The 17625-nt window shown below is 38.5% G+C and overlaps 1 protein-coding gene across 3 annotated transcripts in view; it reads left to right on the top strand.

Moving 5' to 3' along the window:
• Nucleotides 1-17625, top strand: part of CHRM3 (cholinergic receptor muscarinic 3) — a 512306-nt gene that overhangs the window by 367005 nt on the left and 127676 nt on the right. The gene's annotated exons all lie outside the window — the stretch shown is intronic.

The following is a 17625-nucleotide window of genomic DNA, read 5'->3' as shown; positions in this document are numbered from 1 at the left end:
CTCCACACCGGGAACTGTTGGATTTAAAATAACTAGTGTTGGTTGTATATCTGAAACTAATGTAATAGTGTAAATCCACTAGACTTCAAGAAAAACAAACTTACATGGGTAATAAAGAATCCAAACCTTTGTTGACGGTCACACTTACTTGTCCCAGAATGAAAGTACTCATGAGAGTTTTATATCAACTTGTCATAACAGTGATATTCAAGTAAAATACACTTCCTTAAATTCACATTTCTGATGGTGCTTATCTTTTCTTTCCAGTGGATGAGTTACCTAACCTTTTGATTTCAGAAGCATTTCAACCCCAGAAGCATTCAACACCTTCCTTCCTTCTTGACTTTATCCACTGTGAATAACTTGACTATATCCAATGTGGCATTCTCAGCATTCCCTCCTGAATCTCTTCAATTCTAACACTTCTGCCCATTCCCACCTTTGGACTTGCCTAATCTCTAACCTAGATGATAAGAATCACCTTCTAATTGATCCATTTGCCCTAAGACTTCTAACTCCAGACTCTTTACACTGCCACCAGGATTCTCTCCAAAAAATGAAAAAAGAAGAAAATCTGTTAATATAGCAGATCTACTTCTAGAAAACTCTTCTACAGAAACATTCACTTAAACAGATCGAGATATACGTATCAAAATGTTAGTTACAGTTTTATTTGTGACCAAACAGTTGGGTGACCTGTCTGTCAGTATGGAAATGATAAAATTTATTCTAGTGCATATATATTATAGACTGGCAGTCAGCAAATGTTTTCTGTTAAGGACCAGATAGTAATATTGCAGGCTTTGCAGGCCATATGGTCTCTATCATAACTACTCAACTCTGCTCTTAAGAAAGTAACTATAGACAATATGTAAACAAATGAGTGTGGCTGTCTTCCAATAAAACTTTATTTACATAAACAGAGCTGTGCTGATTTGACCCTTCAACCCATGGGCTGTGGAGCCTGTTGTAGATTACTATGCATACGTTAAGAACAATGAGATAAATCGGCATGTGCTAACAGGGAAGTATACTCTTAGGTAACCAGTAGACTATAGATGTATCCTGTTTGTTATCCTATCTTTGCGGTTCTATCTTTGTTGAAAAGATAGATACATACTCAGAGGGAGATAGACACAGATGCAGACAAATAGATAAAGTAGATGACAGTATACGTGAAAAAGAAAAATCCAGAAGAATACATACCAGATGTTACTAGAAGATTATCCTGAGATAGAATAGGTGTGAAGGCAAGAAAACTTTCCATTTGTATATATCTTACATTTTTATATATTCTGTAGTATTTGAACTTTTACATGATTATGTATTATATTTTTGTTATAGAAAAATATTGAAATAATGAATTCTCTCCCCAGATCTGATTCTGTCCCTCCACTGTTTCAAGACCTTCTAGTATTCTGCATCATCTGTAGGATAAACTCAAAGCAGTTGATCAGAGCATGAAAGGCAGTTCACAGTCTGCACAGCCGTCTACTCTGGTGTCACCTCCCATCATCCTGCCTCCTCTGCAAAGTCTCCCTACTCCCGTGGCTGCCATGCCACTCCATGACTCCCTCCCTTTACAAAGACCGCTTCCCTTTCTCTAAATGGCTTTTGCCCTGCTTCTCCTCCAGACAAACTCTTACTTATATTTCACAGCCCCAGCTAGATGTCCCCTGCTTTCACATCTTTCCCGTCCCCTTCAGGCAGAAGTTGCTCCCAACACTTTATTTTAATGCATACTTGGTTCCATTTTCCATATGCACTCTTAGAATTAGTTTCTAATCATTTCTCAATCCCCACACTCAGCACAGAGCTTAGCACACTGTACATACTCATCAAGTCTATGCAGGTGAAAACTTCTAGTTAAGGAAATATTTTGAGTATCTTAGTGATATGATAGGGAGATTTTTACACTGAAATTTAAAATATTCAGTAAAGTCTACAACATAGACTCGTATGGCAAAATTTTTTAAACATCCCCATCTAGAAAAGGGTTCTTCGTTAATGATCTGTAAGAGAGAAGTGCACATTCGGGTGTCCCTTAGGGCCTAACGTACTTACGTGTTTTCAGCATCATCTAAGCAGCCAAAACAAACAGAAGCTTTTTGCAGTATAAGTCAAACAGCACATTTTATTCTAAAATGTTGACTTTATAGCTATATTTGTAGTGAAAGTATTCAGCTGCAAATGATAGAATACTCTATTAATGGCCTAGAATATTAAGAGCTTACTTGTCTCAAATACGAGATAGTCTAGAGGAAGGCAGGTGTTGATCTTGAATTAACTGCTCAGTGGTAGCATCAGGGGCAAACGCCCTTTCCATCTTTACTTTTACTGTTTCTTAGCACATTGATTTTGACCCCCATCCTTGTTGACTTATGGTTGCAGGGTGACTGCTGCACCACCAAGAATCACATCCACATTCAAGGCAGGAGTTAAAGTGTAAGAACAAAAGACCTTCTCTTCTTTGTCTTTAATTCTGAAAGAGAAGTCTTTACTAATAGTCTTTGCCTTACGTTTCGTTGGCCCCTTACCCATGGCCACTCATATCAGTCTAGTTAAGGGAAGTGAGATGAAGATGATTAGTTTAAATCAATCATGATTTAACCCTCAGGCTTAGGAGAATGAGCATAGCCTCTCTTAACTGAAGGAATCTCTACCTGTTACCTCAATATGTAAGGATTTTGTTAGAATGGAAGACAGAGGGAGGATGAGCGAGCATCCAGAGGGAGGATGAGTGAGCAAAGAACTTCTACATCAGTGTTGCTTAGCCATTGTCAGATTGGTAGGTGATTGGACTCAGATATACTAGAAAAAAAATCATGGAATTTATAGTTACACAGAAGGATTCTAGTTCTGCTATTAGCAACTATGGGAACCTGAGATAATTACTTAACTTCTCTGGACATTTTGCTCTATCTTTAAAATAGGAGAAAATACTATATGTCTCACGGGATTATTACGAGGACTCAACCGAGATGGCCTACCTCAAAGCCTAATGCAATGCACCACGTGGCCGTCATGCCAGCAATCCAGGTCCCTTCTTTATTGGTCTTGGCACAGGGATTGAACTTGATCGATTCTTCCTTATCCTTGGGTTTCAGTCTCCATTTGAGTCCACTGATGTCACTTTTCTTTGTACCATCATGGCTGTGTCAGGCTAGATATAAATTAGGTTCTTTTAAAGCTCTAAGTGTGTATTTAAATAGTCAAAGCAGGAATACCTTGGCAATGTGTTTATTTAAAGAGAGTGGTGAGGTGCTCACAACACACAGCAGTTCCTGTGTTGCTTAATCATGAAAGCCAAATACTGTTCCAACATGGGGAGAAGAAAGATTTGTACAATCAGGATGCAAAAGAAGAAAATTTAATTTAGGAACCAACGCAAAATGAAATTTCTTTTGAATCTGAAGTCCTTGGATGACATAGCTTTGATTAAATAAAATATTTTGTTCATCAACGATGACAGACATTCCATTAAATAAAATAATGAGTCTAAGGGACTGTTTCGTGCTTCAGGATAGTCTTGACCGTCCAGGGCCCTTCACCCATCCTTTCCTTCTGGCAGCTTTCTACAAACTCTGGGGTTCCATGTGAGCAAAGTCCCTCAATTTAGAAACAAGAACTATCTGATCCACACCTTGTCAGATACCCCTACTACTAAAAAGGACCAGGAAGGATTTCCCTTCGCAGAAAAAAAAGACACCATGTACCACTCAGACATTTCCCAACAGCTACTGTGGTGCAGGGTGCCGAGAGGGAAGGATTTGGGGAAGGGGAAATAACTTCCTTAAAACTTATTGTGCAATAGTTCTGGAACTCTTCCTGTCATAAAAGAGGGAGTCAATCTCCATGGAAAAAAAGGATTTGGAAAAAAAAACCCAAAATCAGAAAACCTCCCATGTATTCTTTATATGAATTCTGTCTTTTTGGAGCCCTACTGAACTGAACTTTGCAATAAGTGCTATTTGATATCATTCCCTTATCTGACAGCCTCCCATATCTGTTCTAATTTAGGATCACGGCTCCAAAAAAAAGTTCATGTCTTTAGGTAAGTTCAAAAAAAAAAATCAGATTAGTTTTGAGAATTACTAAAATATCAAACAATAACTTTATCTTTGACATCCACGTTAATAATCCAGTAACACTTTTCTATTTATTATTAAAGAAATAGTTGGAATATTGAAAGTTTTCCTACTTACTTCTTGAGGAATATTTGAACTGCAGCCTTGCACAATTAAGTATTACTCTCTGAAAAGTACTTATTTGGGAAACTCCAGGTACTCTTTTTATATTTCATACAGTCAGCTTTTTAAAAAGTGTAGGACTGTCTATGAAAATGTTCAAGATTTCTACCCAGATGGGAGAGATTTTTCAGTTTTCAAAATCTTACCGAAAAGAATTGTGCCATGAAGAAGGTTTAAAAACACATATTATCTTTTGTAATATGAACAGAGAAGTGTCCTCAGTCTCCTTAAACAGAAAATTCAGTTCGGCTTTAACTTGTACTTTGAGAACTCCCAAAGTAGTAGTTGCTGTTTTCCTCGGTTGGTTGTGTACTACAGCAATGCCTGTAGTGTGTTTGATTTCAAGATTCCATTTTAGGCTGCTTAGTGAAAGAAAGCAGGAGGTATTGTACAAAATAAATTGTAGAATACTGTCATGTGATGGGAGAAACAAACGTTCAGTATATTGCAACTTGTCGTTATATAATCAGTGGAGAGGTGCAACAGGCTATCACAGGGCAGAATTTGAGAAGCAGCCTAAGATTTAGGGATGCTGCTAGTGATACAAAAAGGTTTTCAGTTCAGTACAGGTGAGTTTTTAAGAAGGGAGCTTTCTGGGAAAGATTGGTTTAGCTATAATGCCCTGGTGTATCTCAACCTTAAGAGACTTTTAACCTGTATACTTATGTGTACACCTGAAGTTCTAGCATGCTTTGTACATGTCCTAATAAGAGAAGTCTGATAGGTTTTTTTGCATCCCTCCTTTCTTTTGTGCTTGTTGTTTCTCCATTCATTTTCTTTGTATTATCTTCTCTGTTGAAAGGGGCATCAAATGATGATTTGGCATCTGGAGATGTTTTTCCTATTACTTCTGTAGCAGCATAGTGTAGAGGCTAAAAGCACAGACCATGGAGCCAGACTCCCTGAGTTCGAATCTGGGCTCCACCTGTTACCAACCTTGTGCCTCAGTTTTCTCATCTGTAAAATGGGAATAATAATAGCTCCTATCTTATAAAGTTGTTATAAAGATTACATGAATTAATGATCATAAAGCCCTTAAAACAATGTCTGAAACATAGTAAACACCTATATAAATATATCCTAAATTAATTTTTAAAATATAGTCTAACCTGTTATTAAATAGGATAATAGCATAAAGGTTTGTTCAATATATTCTCATTTCTCTCAGTGCTGCTACTCAGAACTAGATGACATACTCCATATCTCCCTCACCCCCTGTCAGAGCGTAAGCCCTTTACAAAATTTTATGAAAGGCAAGGAGGAAGAAGAAGAAAAGGAAGGAGAGGAAAGCAGGACTCTTCCCTTGGGAAAGGATCTACTAATTGAGGACCATGCCAGGCGACTGACCGTAGAGTGGAATATAAAGTAGTACATCCTTCATCCATGAGCTGGAACAATAATTCTCTCAACCAAAGTTTTTTGACTGTCTATGTAATACACTGTACTACTTGTATTCTAGAAAAGTTTGTTAAGTAGATGATTGTGAATAATGGGGAAATAGAAGACACTCCTAGGAATAAACAAGAACTCACCGAAAGAATGTCATGCCAAACCAACATCATCATCTATTTGAAAGAAGAGATTAGTAGAGTCAAATGTTGTGCATCTTGATTTCAGATGAGGGAATCTTGACTTCAGAAAGACATTTGACAAAGTTTCTCAGGGTACAGTGCTTGAAAAGAATATGGATTGCTTAATAATGCAAGGAGATGGATGTTTAATTGGATCAACAACTGTAAAAAAGAAAACGAACATTATTTCATAAAACGTTTTTCTGGAAATTGTGCTATGTGTGAGGTGGGATAGTTATAATCAACGAACACTTCACATAGACAAAACGTTGAAGGTATCATGTTTAAGTCAGTAAACTTTAAGCCCCAAATTTGGGCGAGGTCCAAAGTTTTTGTTAAGGGAATTAGGTAGGTGGGTGGTGCACAGAGGGGAAAAAACATAACCTTATCCTATTCTTTGAGCAGCCAGGTTATAAGGCTAACTAATGATTTATGCTATTTAGGCACAAATGCAGTGCGAATAAAAATGAAGGCTTGAGGAGAGCCAACTGTATTCTAGGTTTTTATGTAAAACATTAGCGACAAACTTAAATCCCTGATAGTTGGAGGGTGTGTTTCTGGATACTCGTGTATTGATAATATGCCTTTGGCCAGTTTCTTTTCGTCAGGGGAACATAAGGAACACAGAACTGGGTTTGACCTTTGATCATCCACCTCAGCATTCTGCCTAAGAGCAGCACAGCAAGCAAGGCCATATCCTTAAATTCAAGACATTACTGGGATATAGTCTCCAAGCATAAAATTGCACTATTAGACTTGATATTATGCAAGTCTTTTGGAGTTCTGTGTACTTGTACCCTTTACCAATTCTTGAAGTAATGAGTGATAAAAGTTTACTATATACTGATTAAGTGGTACTTTTATTTATCCTAAATTGACTTCTGAAATCTCCAAGGCATCACCTCTACCACCCTCTCTCCATCTCCGGGTTTTAACAGCATTGGGCTGTAAAAGTTCCATGTTTACCCTACCCGTACCCTTTTGATTCTGTAGACTTCCATCAGCTCCCTCTTCCACATTCATCTTGGCAGACGAGAATTTATACAAATTTAACGGCCCCCTCCTGACCGTGATCATTTCCACTCCCTTTCTCTGGCCCCCATCCAGTAACATTATAGGATTCTCACAGGGCAGTAACGAAGAACTCAAGTCCTTGCTGTGAGGTGGATGATTGTGAATCGTTGGTTTGCATACAGTTTTGCTGATAGCAGCTAGGGGATTTGGATTGGATTCAGAAATGACTTGGACGTTACCCACACGCAATCCTGTAATTCCTCTCCTTAGAGCCACAATTACAAGGGATGCCAGGTCCTATTCATTTTGGCCTTTTTTGTCCAACTTTTCCTCCTCTGATTATAAACACTTGCCATGACCATATAAAGTCCTATCCTTAAAGGACACTCACTTATAGGTTCAGAAAGGTGATGTCTCTGAGTGCAGCTCCGTTTCCATCCTTCTTCCTTCAAAAAGTGTGGTTTAACAGTATCTTCTTGTCGCTTGTCAGAAAGAGGAGTGGACAGTTTTTCCTTTCTTTATATTTATAGCGATCACGTACTAATCAGTCTCGACTTATGGGTTTGTTTGTTTTTATTTGTTTATATTTTTTAGGGACAGAATTAACTTACTAGTGACAATGCCTTACATAAGTCATTTGAGCCTCCCTGTATAAATATTTGGGGGGCGGGGGCGGGAGAGAGGGGGCTAAGTTATTTCTAATGTCTCTTCCAGCTCTACTTTTCAGTGATTTTAGTTGAGTCTTTATCTTCTTTTATTGCTCACTAGATTTGCATACCGAATTGTTAGTTAAAACCGAACAGCGTAGTATCCCACAGTCGTCTAGCATTTCCATTGTCTCTTCAGCTCCCTTGCTCTCTTTCCAATTTGCCATCTGTCCGTTTGCTGACTTGGCAATATTTCCACCACCCTTGTGCCAGCTTTGCAACCTCTCAGCAAAGCTTGCAGCTCCTTACATGTGATTTGAGGGTCTCAGTATAAATAAAACCAGGGAGGCAGAGGGAAGCCTTCTAGCCCCTGCCATGTGATTGCTCCCCCGTAAACCACACAGGGCCCATCCAGCATCCTCTTGGCCCATGACTATAGATGAACCCCCTGTAACCTCATTTAGAAGGATTTCGTTTATATAGACAAGGTGAACTTAATGAGTTGAGAAAAATAAAACCTAGTTATGTGACTTCTTAAAGTTAAATTCTGAGTTTTGAAGCCTGCATGATTTTAAATGGATTTTGGAATTTAGTTGAGATGAGCATTTGAGGATGTAAAAATAGAAAAATAAATCACTTAAGCCCCTGGCTTTCTGTCCGCCTGCATGGAGACCACATAGCTTGTTTTCTTTGTTACAGTCTCACCCTGTCTCTATTATTCTTCCTTGAGATGTTTGCCCTACTCTTCTGTCTTCTTTCTTTCTCTTTTCTTTTCGCTTTTTCTTTCTTTTTTTTTTTTGATGTTTATGTAATTTCTTATTACCTTATTGATACTTTGTGGATTTCTCAGCTCATGTTTGCCTTGGATGATGATTTCTCCTGATCCCACATGTATTATCTGGGATTGACAAGGGTTAGTTCCTTCAGGAAAAAATGGGGACTAAACTGATTGTGGGAGCAGCTGTCACCAAGAGGCTATAGTTTTTATTTTAATCTTCACGGAAAGGTTTAGTTTGTAGAACCTTCCTGCTTTGGCCCTTAGGAGCCTTTCCTATGCAAGGGAGTGGAAATATTTTCTTTGGGTAAAATAATGTATTAAAAAATGTGTGTGTGTGTGTGTGTGTGTGTGTGTACACGTGGGTATAAGTGATCTTATAGGTCCAAGTGCTTTCATTATATCAACTGATCTAATATTTTAAACATTATCTCAGGTTACTGAGATACATTAAAGGGTTCATCAGCTGCACTTTTAATCCATCTTCTGTTTCCCCCGTGGTAGAATTAGCCTGTACTTCTCCTGATGTCCATTTAATTTCAGGAGGACTTGGTATTGCTATAGCCAAGATGCAGTCTGATTTCATTTTATTTTTAAAATACCTCCTAAGAGCAATGGCTCCCGCAGTTATGTGTAGTTCATTATATTAACATTTTCTGCCCACTGTGCTAGGCTGTGCTGAGGCAAAAGCAAATCGTAATTATTACCAACGCTTATAAAATACTATGTGCTGAGTATCATTCTAAGTGCATTATAAGTATTGCCTCATTTAATCCTCACAACATTCCTGTCGCACAGAGACTGTTACTAGGCAAGAGGGACAGCAGTATAGCATCAACCAGCTTTAGGGCACCGTTTAGCACAGTGGAAGGCAGGGTAGGAACTAGGTAAACAGTGCAGAACAGGAGTTTGGAGAGCAACAGGATAGGTGGAGAATATCTTGTAGCTAAACCAGTTTGAAGTTACATTGGGGGCCGGGGTGTGGGGTTGCTGTTAAAGGACATTATGGAAGCAAATTCAATGATAAGATTTCTTTTTCAGAAAGAGCACTGTGGCTTAAATGCCGAGGTGGTTGGCAGAGGGGCCAGACAGAAGTCAGGATGGCTATTGGTGAGCTCTTGCAATAAACCAGAGGGAAGGTGAAAAGGTTCAGATCTAGGGTATTGGCTTTTGTAAATAGATGAAAGATACTAATTCATATAGAAAACGTAGGAAGACCAGGTGGGAAAGGAAAGATGGCAAGTTCGATGGCAGCTCAAGAGGCCTGTCTGGAAGTCGGAGGACATTTGATCTGAAGCAATAGAGTTCCCCTTGAGGTAGCTGGTAAAGGCAGGGGACTCGGACAGTTAAGTAAGGCCATTCCCATATAGAGTGAGAAGTCCATGGGGCAGAGGATGCAGCAGAAGTTGTGTAGAAGCTTGAAGCCTGCAGGAGGAAAGAAAACCAGGAGAGAATTAAATCTTAGAATCTGAAACAGGAGTTTCCAGTGGCAGGAATGTTCAATAACCTGGATTCTGAGAGAAGTCAAATAAGGATAGAGACAGGGTCAGTAGATTCGGCAGTTCAGAGGTCTTCGTGACCTGAAGATAGGTCAGTGGAGTGAAGCGTCTCTTCTAATGAGAAGGAACATGGTAACCAGCACAACTGAGTTCACGCTACAGCCCTGTCATTTGCAAGTTGTCTGGTCTTAGGTAGGTGACAACACACCCTTCCAGCAGTTTTCTGACATGTGAAGTTAATACTGTGCATCTCAAGGAATATTTGGGAGATTAAACGTATAAGAAGATAAAAAGATTTTACATATAAAAGATGTTATATGTGATGTATGTCATATATCTATTGAATACATGTAACATGTTTTATAACATGTTTTATTATGTATGTGTATATATATATTTAAAGCACATTGGTAATGTGAATAGTTATTTTTAACCGTAACTCTTAGATTAAATAGATAAGTGTTTTTCTTCCCTTGAATCCCATTTTGGGCAAATATTTTAATATTGGGAAACCAGACAACCACTGAGCTCCAGCAACTAGGCATTTTTTTACATTTTTCATTTGGATGACCCCAAATGTAAGACTCTGCAGTCCATGTTAAATCACCAAAGAAAGACGAAACTTCATTCAATTATAGAGTAAGGTATATTTTATGCTATTTAAATTATTTGAAAGAATATTGAATATGTATTAAATATGACAATTCTAGCTGATATAACTGATAAACTCCAAAAACTCAGTGGATTAAAACAGTGTTAACTTATATTTCGCTTATGCAAGAGTCCACTTTGGATTTTTCTGGTCAGCTATGTCTTCTCTGAGTGGTGATTTGAGGATCATTCCATCCTCTGGGTTTATCATGCCAGATACAGTTTCACAGTCACCCTAAGGTTCTCTCTGTTGCAGCCAGTGGGAAGAGGAAAAGAGCACGTAAGATTGGGCATGGGAGGGGATGCTGTGGGTGGGGCTTGAAGTTTTGCAGATTATCAGTACTTCTGCCCATGTCCCACTGATAGCACTCAGACCTCCCTAATTACAAAGGAGGCTGGAGAAAGTCATCTAGCTGTATGCTTAGAAGGAAGAGAAAATAAATTTTGTAAAAATTAGCCAGTGTATGCCCAGTATGTAAGCAATAAGAAATAAGGTGTATATTTTTACTGTTTTAACTAGAATACCACTTTCGCAGCCACACTGAATAAATATACAGTTAGTTCCATTTTAGTCTTTTGAGGATTACCTGAGATAATTCCTCATTATTCTTCTGAGGATTACTTAAGATAAATATCCGTTCTCTAGCCTGGCGATTGTGCAAACCTAAACAGAGGCAACCACAAAACTGTTAGTAGCAGAACTAAAAGGGGGAAGATCAGGTCTCTGACCTCTTGCACAGAATATTAGTTCCTAATCACACTAACCTCCTAGAGCATAGACACAACAGAGCCAAGACCCGGCTTGTGCCTCAAAATACAGCTTTATTGACACCAGAGTCAGTTGGAGGGTAAAGCTTCATCTACTCTGCAGTCGTACTAAATGTGTAACTTTGTGAAAAGAACAGTTAAAAAAGAAAATGTACAGTGAAATTATTCACAGATAAACTATTTTGTGTTTTTACTAGCAAAATTCCACATGCACAAAAATAATAGACAAATAGCTGCAGGAGTCTCTCCTGAAGAAAAAAAAGTAGCATGTCGTACAGCTTATCAAGATCAATAGTATTTCTTTAAAAGGGGCACCTTGGGCAATTTTAGTAATATCATTAAAGATCTGCTGAGCAAGGAGAATTGAGTTGAGTGAACATGTCTGAGTATCTCTGCATCTTTAGCTGCCATAGAAATGCAACTGTTGGCATTTCAGTTTTTCTCATCAGTTATATTTTTTGATGTTTGAGGTAATGATAGATTTTGCTGGTCATCCTAAGGCTTGCTTTGCCCTGGGAGGTCTTGAACCAAACTGAAAGCTCAGTGTAATCTCTGCCAGTTCTGAGAGCTTGAAGGGGAAAAAAAAGTATTCCATTAGAATACACAGGCACTAAGATGGTGTGGAAAAGAGGAAATGGGTCTTCGTGAAGTTGGATGAGGAGACCGGATTGAAAGCCTATGGGTTCAGTTGTGAAGATGAGAAAGTGATGGGGGTGTGGGGTTACCAGAACCACATTGGGTAAGTGGGCAGCTACAGGAAGGCCTTTAGTAATATATGTGTGTGTGTGTAAATATATGTATTTAGTCTTTTTTTAAAATTTTTATTGGAGTATAGTTGATTTACAATGTTGTGTCAGTTTCAGGTGTACAGCAAAGTAAACCTGCCATACTCATACATATATCCACTCTTTTTGAGATTCTTTTTCCCATACAGGCCATTACAGAGTATTGAGAAGAGTTCTCTGTGCTGTACAGTAGGTCCTTATTAGTTACCTATACTATATATAGTAGTGTGTATATGTCAATGTATTTAGTCTTATAAGTCCTACTCAGCATACTGATTTAAAGAAGAGGAAGAGGAAGGGTCCAGTGTGAAGAAGAAGCACGTGGGTGGTCGGGATACAGAAGCGGTTTCTCACTTCCCCTTCCTTGTGTCTCACCGTCACCGCTGTCCACAGCTCTGGCTGCCTTCCAGCCTCTCTCTCTCAGCTCCTTGGCCACTGGGGCATCAGGCTAGTAGAAAAAAAAAATCCTATTTTTTTCCTGTGCCCTTTTTTCTCCCTGATTTTCACTGCCAGGATAATGGAGGAGAAAAAAACTGCTATTTATGTGTGTGTTAGTTTATGTATTACTGAGTACCTACTATGAACCAGGCATTGTACTGGATACCAGGGAAACAGTGAACAGAAGTCCCTGCCCACTGAGAGCTTTCATTCTGTTCAGCAAAAAGCTTCTGAGATGGAGAATTAATGTTCAGACATCAGCCAAAGAAAGCCTACGTACCTGCCAGGCTCCTAGTGAAGCCTTAGAAAAGACAGAGACGGAAGTCACTTCCCTGCTAGTAACTAGTAACATGTCTTTTAATGTTCACACGTAGATGAGATCATTTTTAATTTTTTCCTCTTAGTCAACAAACTATAAATATGATGACTTCAAAATTCATTGTTCTCCCCTTGTTTATAGCAATTTGTTAAAATCAAAATGTGTTCGTATGAAACTACAGGATGTTAGGACTATGGATTTTAAAGATGGTAAAATTCAAGGCTCACAGAGGATACCTAGTTCTTTCCAAGGACATTCAAATCATGGGCCACAGAGTCAAGTCTAAAACCTGAGTGTTGGGCCCTGGGCTTGAGGCTTGTTCATTAAATTATATCATTGCTAGTGTCTTCAGTAAATCATGACATGCTTGAATGACACAGCTATGATTGGCATCTTATAGCAAGACCTAGCCTGTGTTTGTGAATGGCCAAATTACAGATGCCATTAAATAGAAAATGATTAGCCTTTCTGATACAAGTATCAATAGGAATCCAAATCCTGAACTTGCTGGCTGTTCTCAGCTAGAGAGAGTTTGACTTGGCTTGCAATTATTTTTCAAGAAATACTCCCCATGTGCTTTAGTCATTTCTCATTCTGTGTCCCACACTTGGATATCTTCCCAATTTTAGAATATGTATTATTGAGCTTCCCTAAAACACTGCTATGGATTTTAATTTCACCTTTTAAAATGAGTTCCGGGACTTCCCCAGTGGTCCAGTGGTAAAGAATCTACCTTCCAGTGTAGGGGACGCAGGTTCAATTCCTGGTCGGGGAACTAAGATCCCACGTGCAGTGGGGCAACTAAGCCCTTGCGGCGCAACTACTGAGCTCCTGCGCCTCAATGAGAGAGGCCACGCACCATAACTAGAGAGAGAAAATTCGCACACCACAACTAGAGAGAAGCTCACACACCACAACTAGATAGGAGCTCGCACGCCACAACGAAGAGCCCGCACGGCAATGAAAGATCCCTCATGCCTCAACTAAGACCCGATGCAACCAAAAAAAAAAAAGAGTCACCATTCTTTTTTTTTTTTTTTTTAAAGTTTAATTTTTTATTTATTTATTTATTTATGGCTGTGTTGGGTCTTCGTTTCTGTGTGAGGGCTTTCTCTAATTGTGGCAAGTGGGGGCCACTCTTCATCGCGGTGCGCAGGCCTCTCATTATCGCGGCCTCTCTTGTTGTGGAGCACAGGCTCCAGACGCGCAGGCTCAGTAGTTGTGGCTCACGGGCCTAGTTGCTCCGTGGCATGTGGGATCCTCCCAGACCAGGGCTCGAACCCGTGTCCCCTGCATTGGCAGGCAGATTCTCAACCACTGCGCCACCAGGGAAGCCCCAGTCACCATTCTTAAAGGTATTATAATGCTGGTTTCTTAATTCTCTAGGGATTACTTCAGGATTGTTTGTTTTAATGTAGTTTTATCTTCTGTTTCAAGAGATTAAGATTTTGTCTGCCCCTGGAAGAGGGAGAAATAAAATCATGATGACCTCGTCATTTTTCACTGGGATGGAGTCATGGGGAGGATACTGGTGAGACCAGTGGGCTTCCCTTTGATGGGAATCACCTCTTGGATTCTCCACCAGGTTATCATAATTCCAGGAAAGAATGAGGGGGAGCTTGCCCACCTTAGGGACTTTTTGAAAACTGATAGTAAGCAATCAGATATAAATCTGAAGAAAAATGACTCCTAGAAACATCCAAAATTTTACCTAACTGCTCAAGCAGATGAGTTAAACGTATCAGATTGGAATCATGAGTGAAAACTCCTGTAAATGCTCTTATCTTTTGAGCTTTTAAGCATAAAAACATTTCATCTACTAGGATTAGGCAAAGAACCTGAATGATGGAACTGGCACATCTTCTTAGCTTTTTTGAGGAGTTTAGGGAATTCTCACTTTATCACCACCTTCCGAGTAAGGAGTAAGCCAATGTGTACCTTGCAAGAAAAGAAATGTGTGCTTTCTCCTCCGATTACCTGCTGTCAATTGTTTAGGTCAGAACATTTTTCTTTTCTGTACAGCCCATATTTCTGAATGGAAAGTATAGAGATTGCAGTAAAATATATGATATTCCAGCTATTAGCTGTAACATTTCTGTTAGGAGACAATACGGAATGCACAATAAAATAAATGGTAGGCTAACTATATGCTATAATGATGGTGTGTGCATGGCTGGGGGAACACCTCACAAGTGTAGCAAACACCTTAGCATGACCTTGAGTTTTGTCTCACCACTTATTAGCTTGTTCCTTTTTTGTCATTTTCCCCTGGGCTGACCTCTCATTTGTATTAGATTTATTGTGTGACCATCATATAAATCAAACAGATATATCTATAACATGCAAGATTTCAGACATTAGAGCCAAAGAGGTGGTAACCAAGAATCTGCTATATGCAGTCTGTGTTTTGTTTTAATTAGTGTCACTTGGGCACTTGATACCTAATCTCTCTGTGTTTTTATTCTCCTAGCAGTAAAATATGGGAGTTGGGCTCTATGAATTTGGAGGTTTGTTTCAGCTCTAACACAGTAGTTTTAATTACCACCCTCTGAACAATCAGTAGTGTTTGTTTATTAATTTGCACATTTTATAAGATATGAAGCCACTTCTAAGATGAAACAAGTATTTGATAATACATTGCTATGTCTCCATTTCATCATTTTTCTCTTTCATTCTATATTTTCAAGATGTTTCTGTTCATATCAATGAAATTAGTAGCTCTTTTAAACAGCAGAATGGCCCCTGTGTTGGCCAGATAACAATACTTAACTTGTTATCACATCTCTGTAAATATCTAGTACTGGACAATTTCCAAAGTTGTTTATATTATCCATACATGAGGACAGGTTATTCATCTATTCATTAACTCACATTTGCAAACTAACTCTTGATGTTCCAAATCCTTACAATATTATACTGGTTATTCTTAAGAGGGTACAATCATCTTTAATAATTATTTTGTACTCTTTGTATGAAAAACAAATCAGTATCAATATCTTTGCTGCGGCAACCAGGTTTTTTTTAAACCTCAAATTAAGGAAATATTGGCTTCTCTGGTGTTAACTTATCCAAAGTCCTTTGATTTCATGAGTAGCATTTTGAAAATGAGCTGGCATAAAAAGTAGGGGGAGGATAAGGAATATTTTTATTGATGATCTTTTAAGAGTAATTTTACTGAAGTAGATGGGTTTAATGAATATTTTTATTGAGGAACCTTAAGAGTAATTTTTCTTGAGATCCTCCAAGAGAATATATGCCTTTGACTAAAGTGGCTTTAAATTTTTGTTCACCAGTGGAGTTGAATTGCATCACGAGTGACTGGTACAAGTACTGGTCAGTTCAACCCCTTATGCTGTGAGTTAGCACATCGTTGTCTCAGAGGGTGTGTTTTGATTAATCGTTTCTGAAGCTGATCTCCTGCCTGCTGTCTGAGTTGGCTCTCTTCCAGTCCTTGTTAATTGTCCAAGTACATGCTGATCGGAGTCAGGCAGGAGAATAAATATAAAAGCCTTTCTGTTAATTTCTTCATTTGTTTCCACCTTCTATAAAGTGCTTTATTAATCTGTAGTAATAATGGACTCCTTGAGTAGATTTACTATAGCCTCAGAAATTGGGAAAACATTGAAAGAGTCACAGTTTTTACTGAAAGTTGATCGTCCTTGTGTTTTCAAGAACAGCTTTTTTTTTTTCAGATTTAGAAGGATCGCATTTTGAATAACTGAAAATTTTTGTTTGCTTAGCTGGCAGCACATTAGATCCGACCAATTTGTCTTAGCTTATTTATACTCAACTCAGACTATCATTTCCACACGATGAGGTATCAGGGGAGTTTATGCTGATATTTTTATGTTGACTGTGTTCAGTGACATTTACATTCTGGCCTGGGGAACACAAAAGAGATATTTCTTGGAGTCTTCTGGCAACGCATATTTTTTAAGTTCATCAAAAAATGCAAATGCTGAAAATCCTATTGCTATTATAGTTAGTTTTATGACATCTGTTAATATTACTACTGCTTTGAACAAATGTATATTAAATATGCACCTGGATGGAAGCTCATCTTTCTTGAAGAACATCTAAAGTTACACATATATGTGTTGGCGTTTTGATGTTTTCCTCCTTTCTCTATACTTTACTCTATTTTTTCCATTAGAGTTGAATAAATAAAAATAGAATAAGATGAAGTAAGAAGGAAGGCAGTTACAGGGGATTAAAAAAAAAAAAGGAAGTGGAAAACAGTGATTCTTACCTGTATGTCACAGGGGAAAGAAAATCACATTTTTAAGAGGTATAGGGGTCTCAAAATGAACAGACATCACAAAAGGTCCTTGCAGATAGGCAGAGTTTCAGTGTAACTTTCCAGTTATTTCATAAATAGTGAATAGAGACTGGAAATCAGTTGTGTGGGTTCCATGTACATTTTGGTGTAATTAGCTATTCACTTTAGGCTCTTGTGGCCACTGGCAGATGTCCGTGGGAGGTCACTTGGATGATCCACCTCTCAGAGGCTTTCTCTCCGTTGCTGAAAGGCATGCTCCCATTGTCTCTCCTTGGCATCCACCACGTCATACTGTAGAATATTTCATTTGCTATTGTTTGTAAACAAAGTAAATGAATTCATCAACTATATGAACATTTCCTCTCAACAGCACACTAATAGTTTTTGCAATGAAAGTAAGACAAAAGACCTGAATTGTTCCCAAAATAATTGGTTTACAAATATGAAATGGTTAGGCCTGTTTGAAGGAATACCTCAACTGTATGATAGAAACCACTTTATTTAGTGGATGGCTGTTTTCAGTGTGTAGTGTGCAAAACAGCAGTAGCAGCTTGTGTGATATGCCTCATTCCTTCCCCTGTGGGATCTATTTCCTTTTGCTATACAGCATTTTAAAAGTTTTATGTTCA

This window comes from Balaenoptera musculus, chromosome 16 (genome assembly GCF_009873245.2).
Source record: "Balaenoptera musculus isolate JJ_BM4_2016_0621 chromosome 16, mBalMus1.pri.v3, whole genome shotgun sequence".
Taxonomy (NCBI): Eukaryota; Metazoa; Chordata; class Mammalia; order Artiodactyla; family Balaenopteridae; genus Balaenoptera; species Balaenoptera musculus.
Note: the sequence above shows the minus strand (reverse complement) of the source record. Positions and strands in the feature narration are given on the sequence as shown.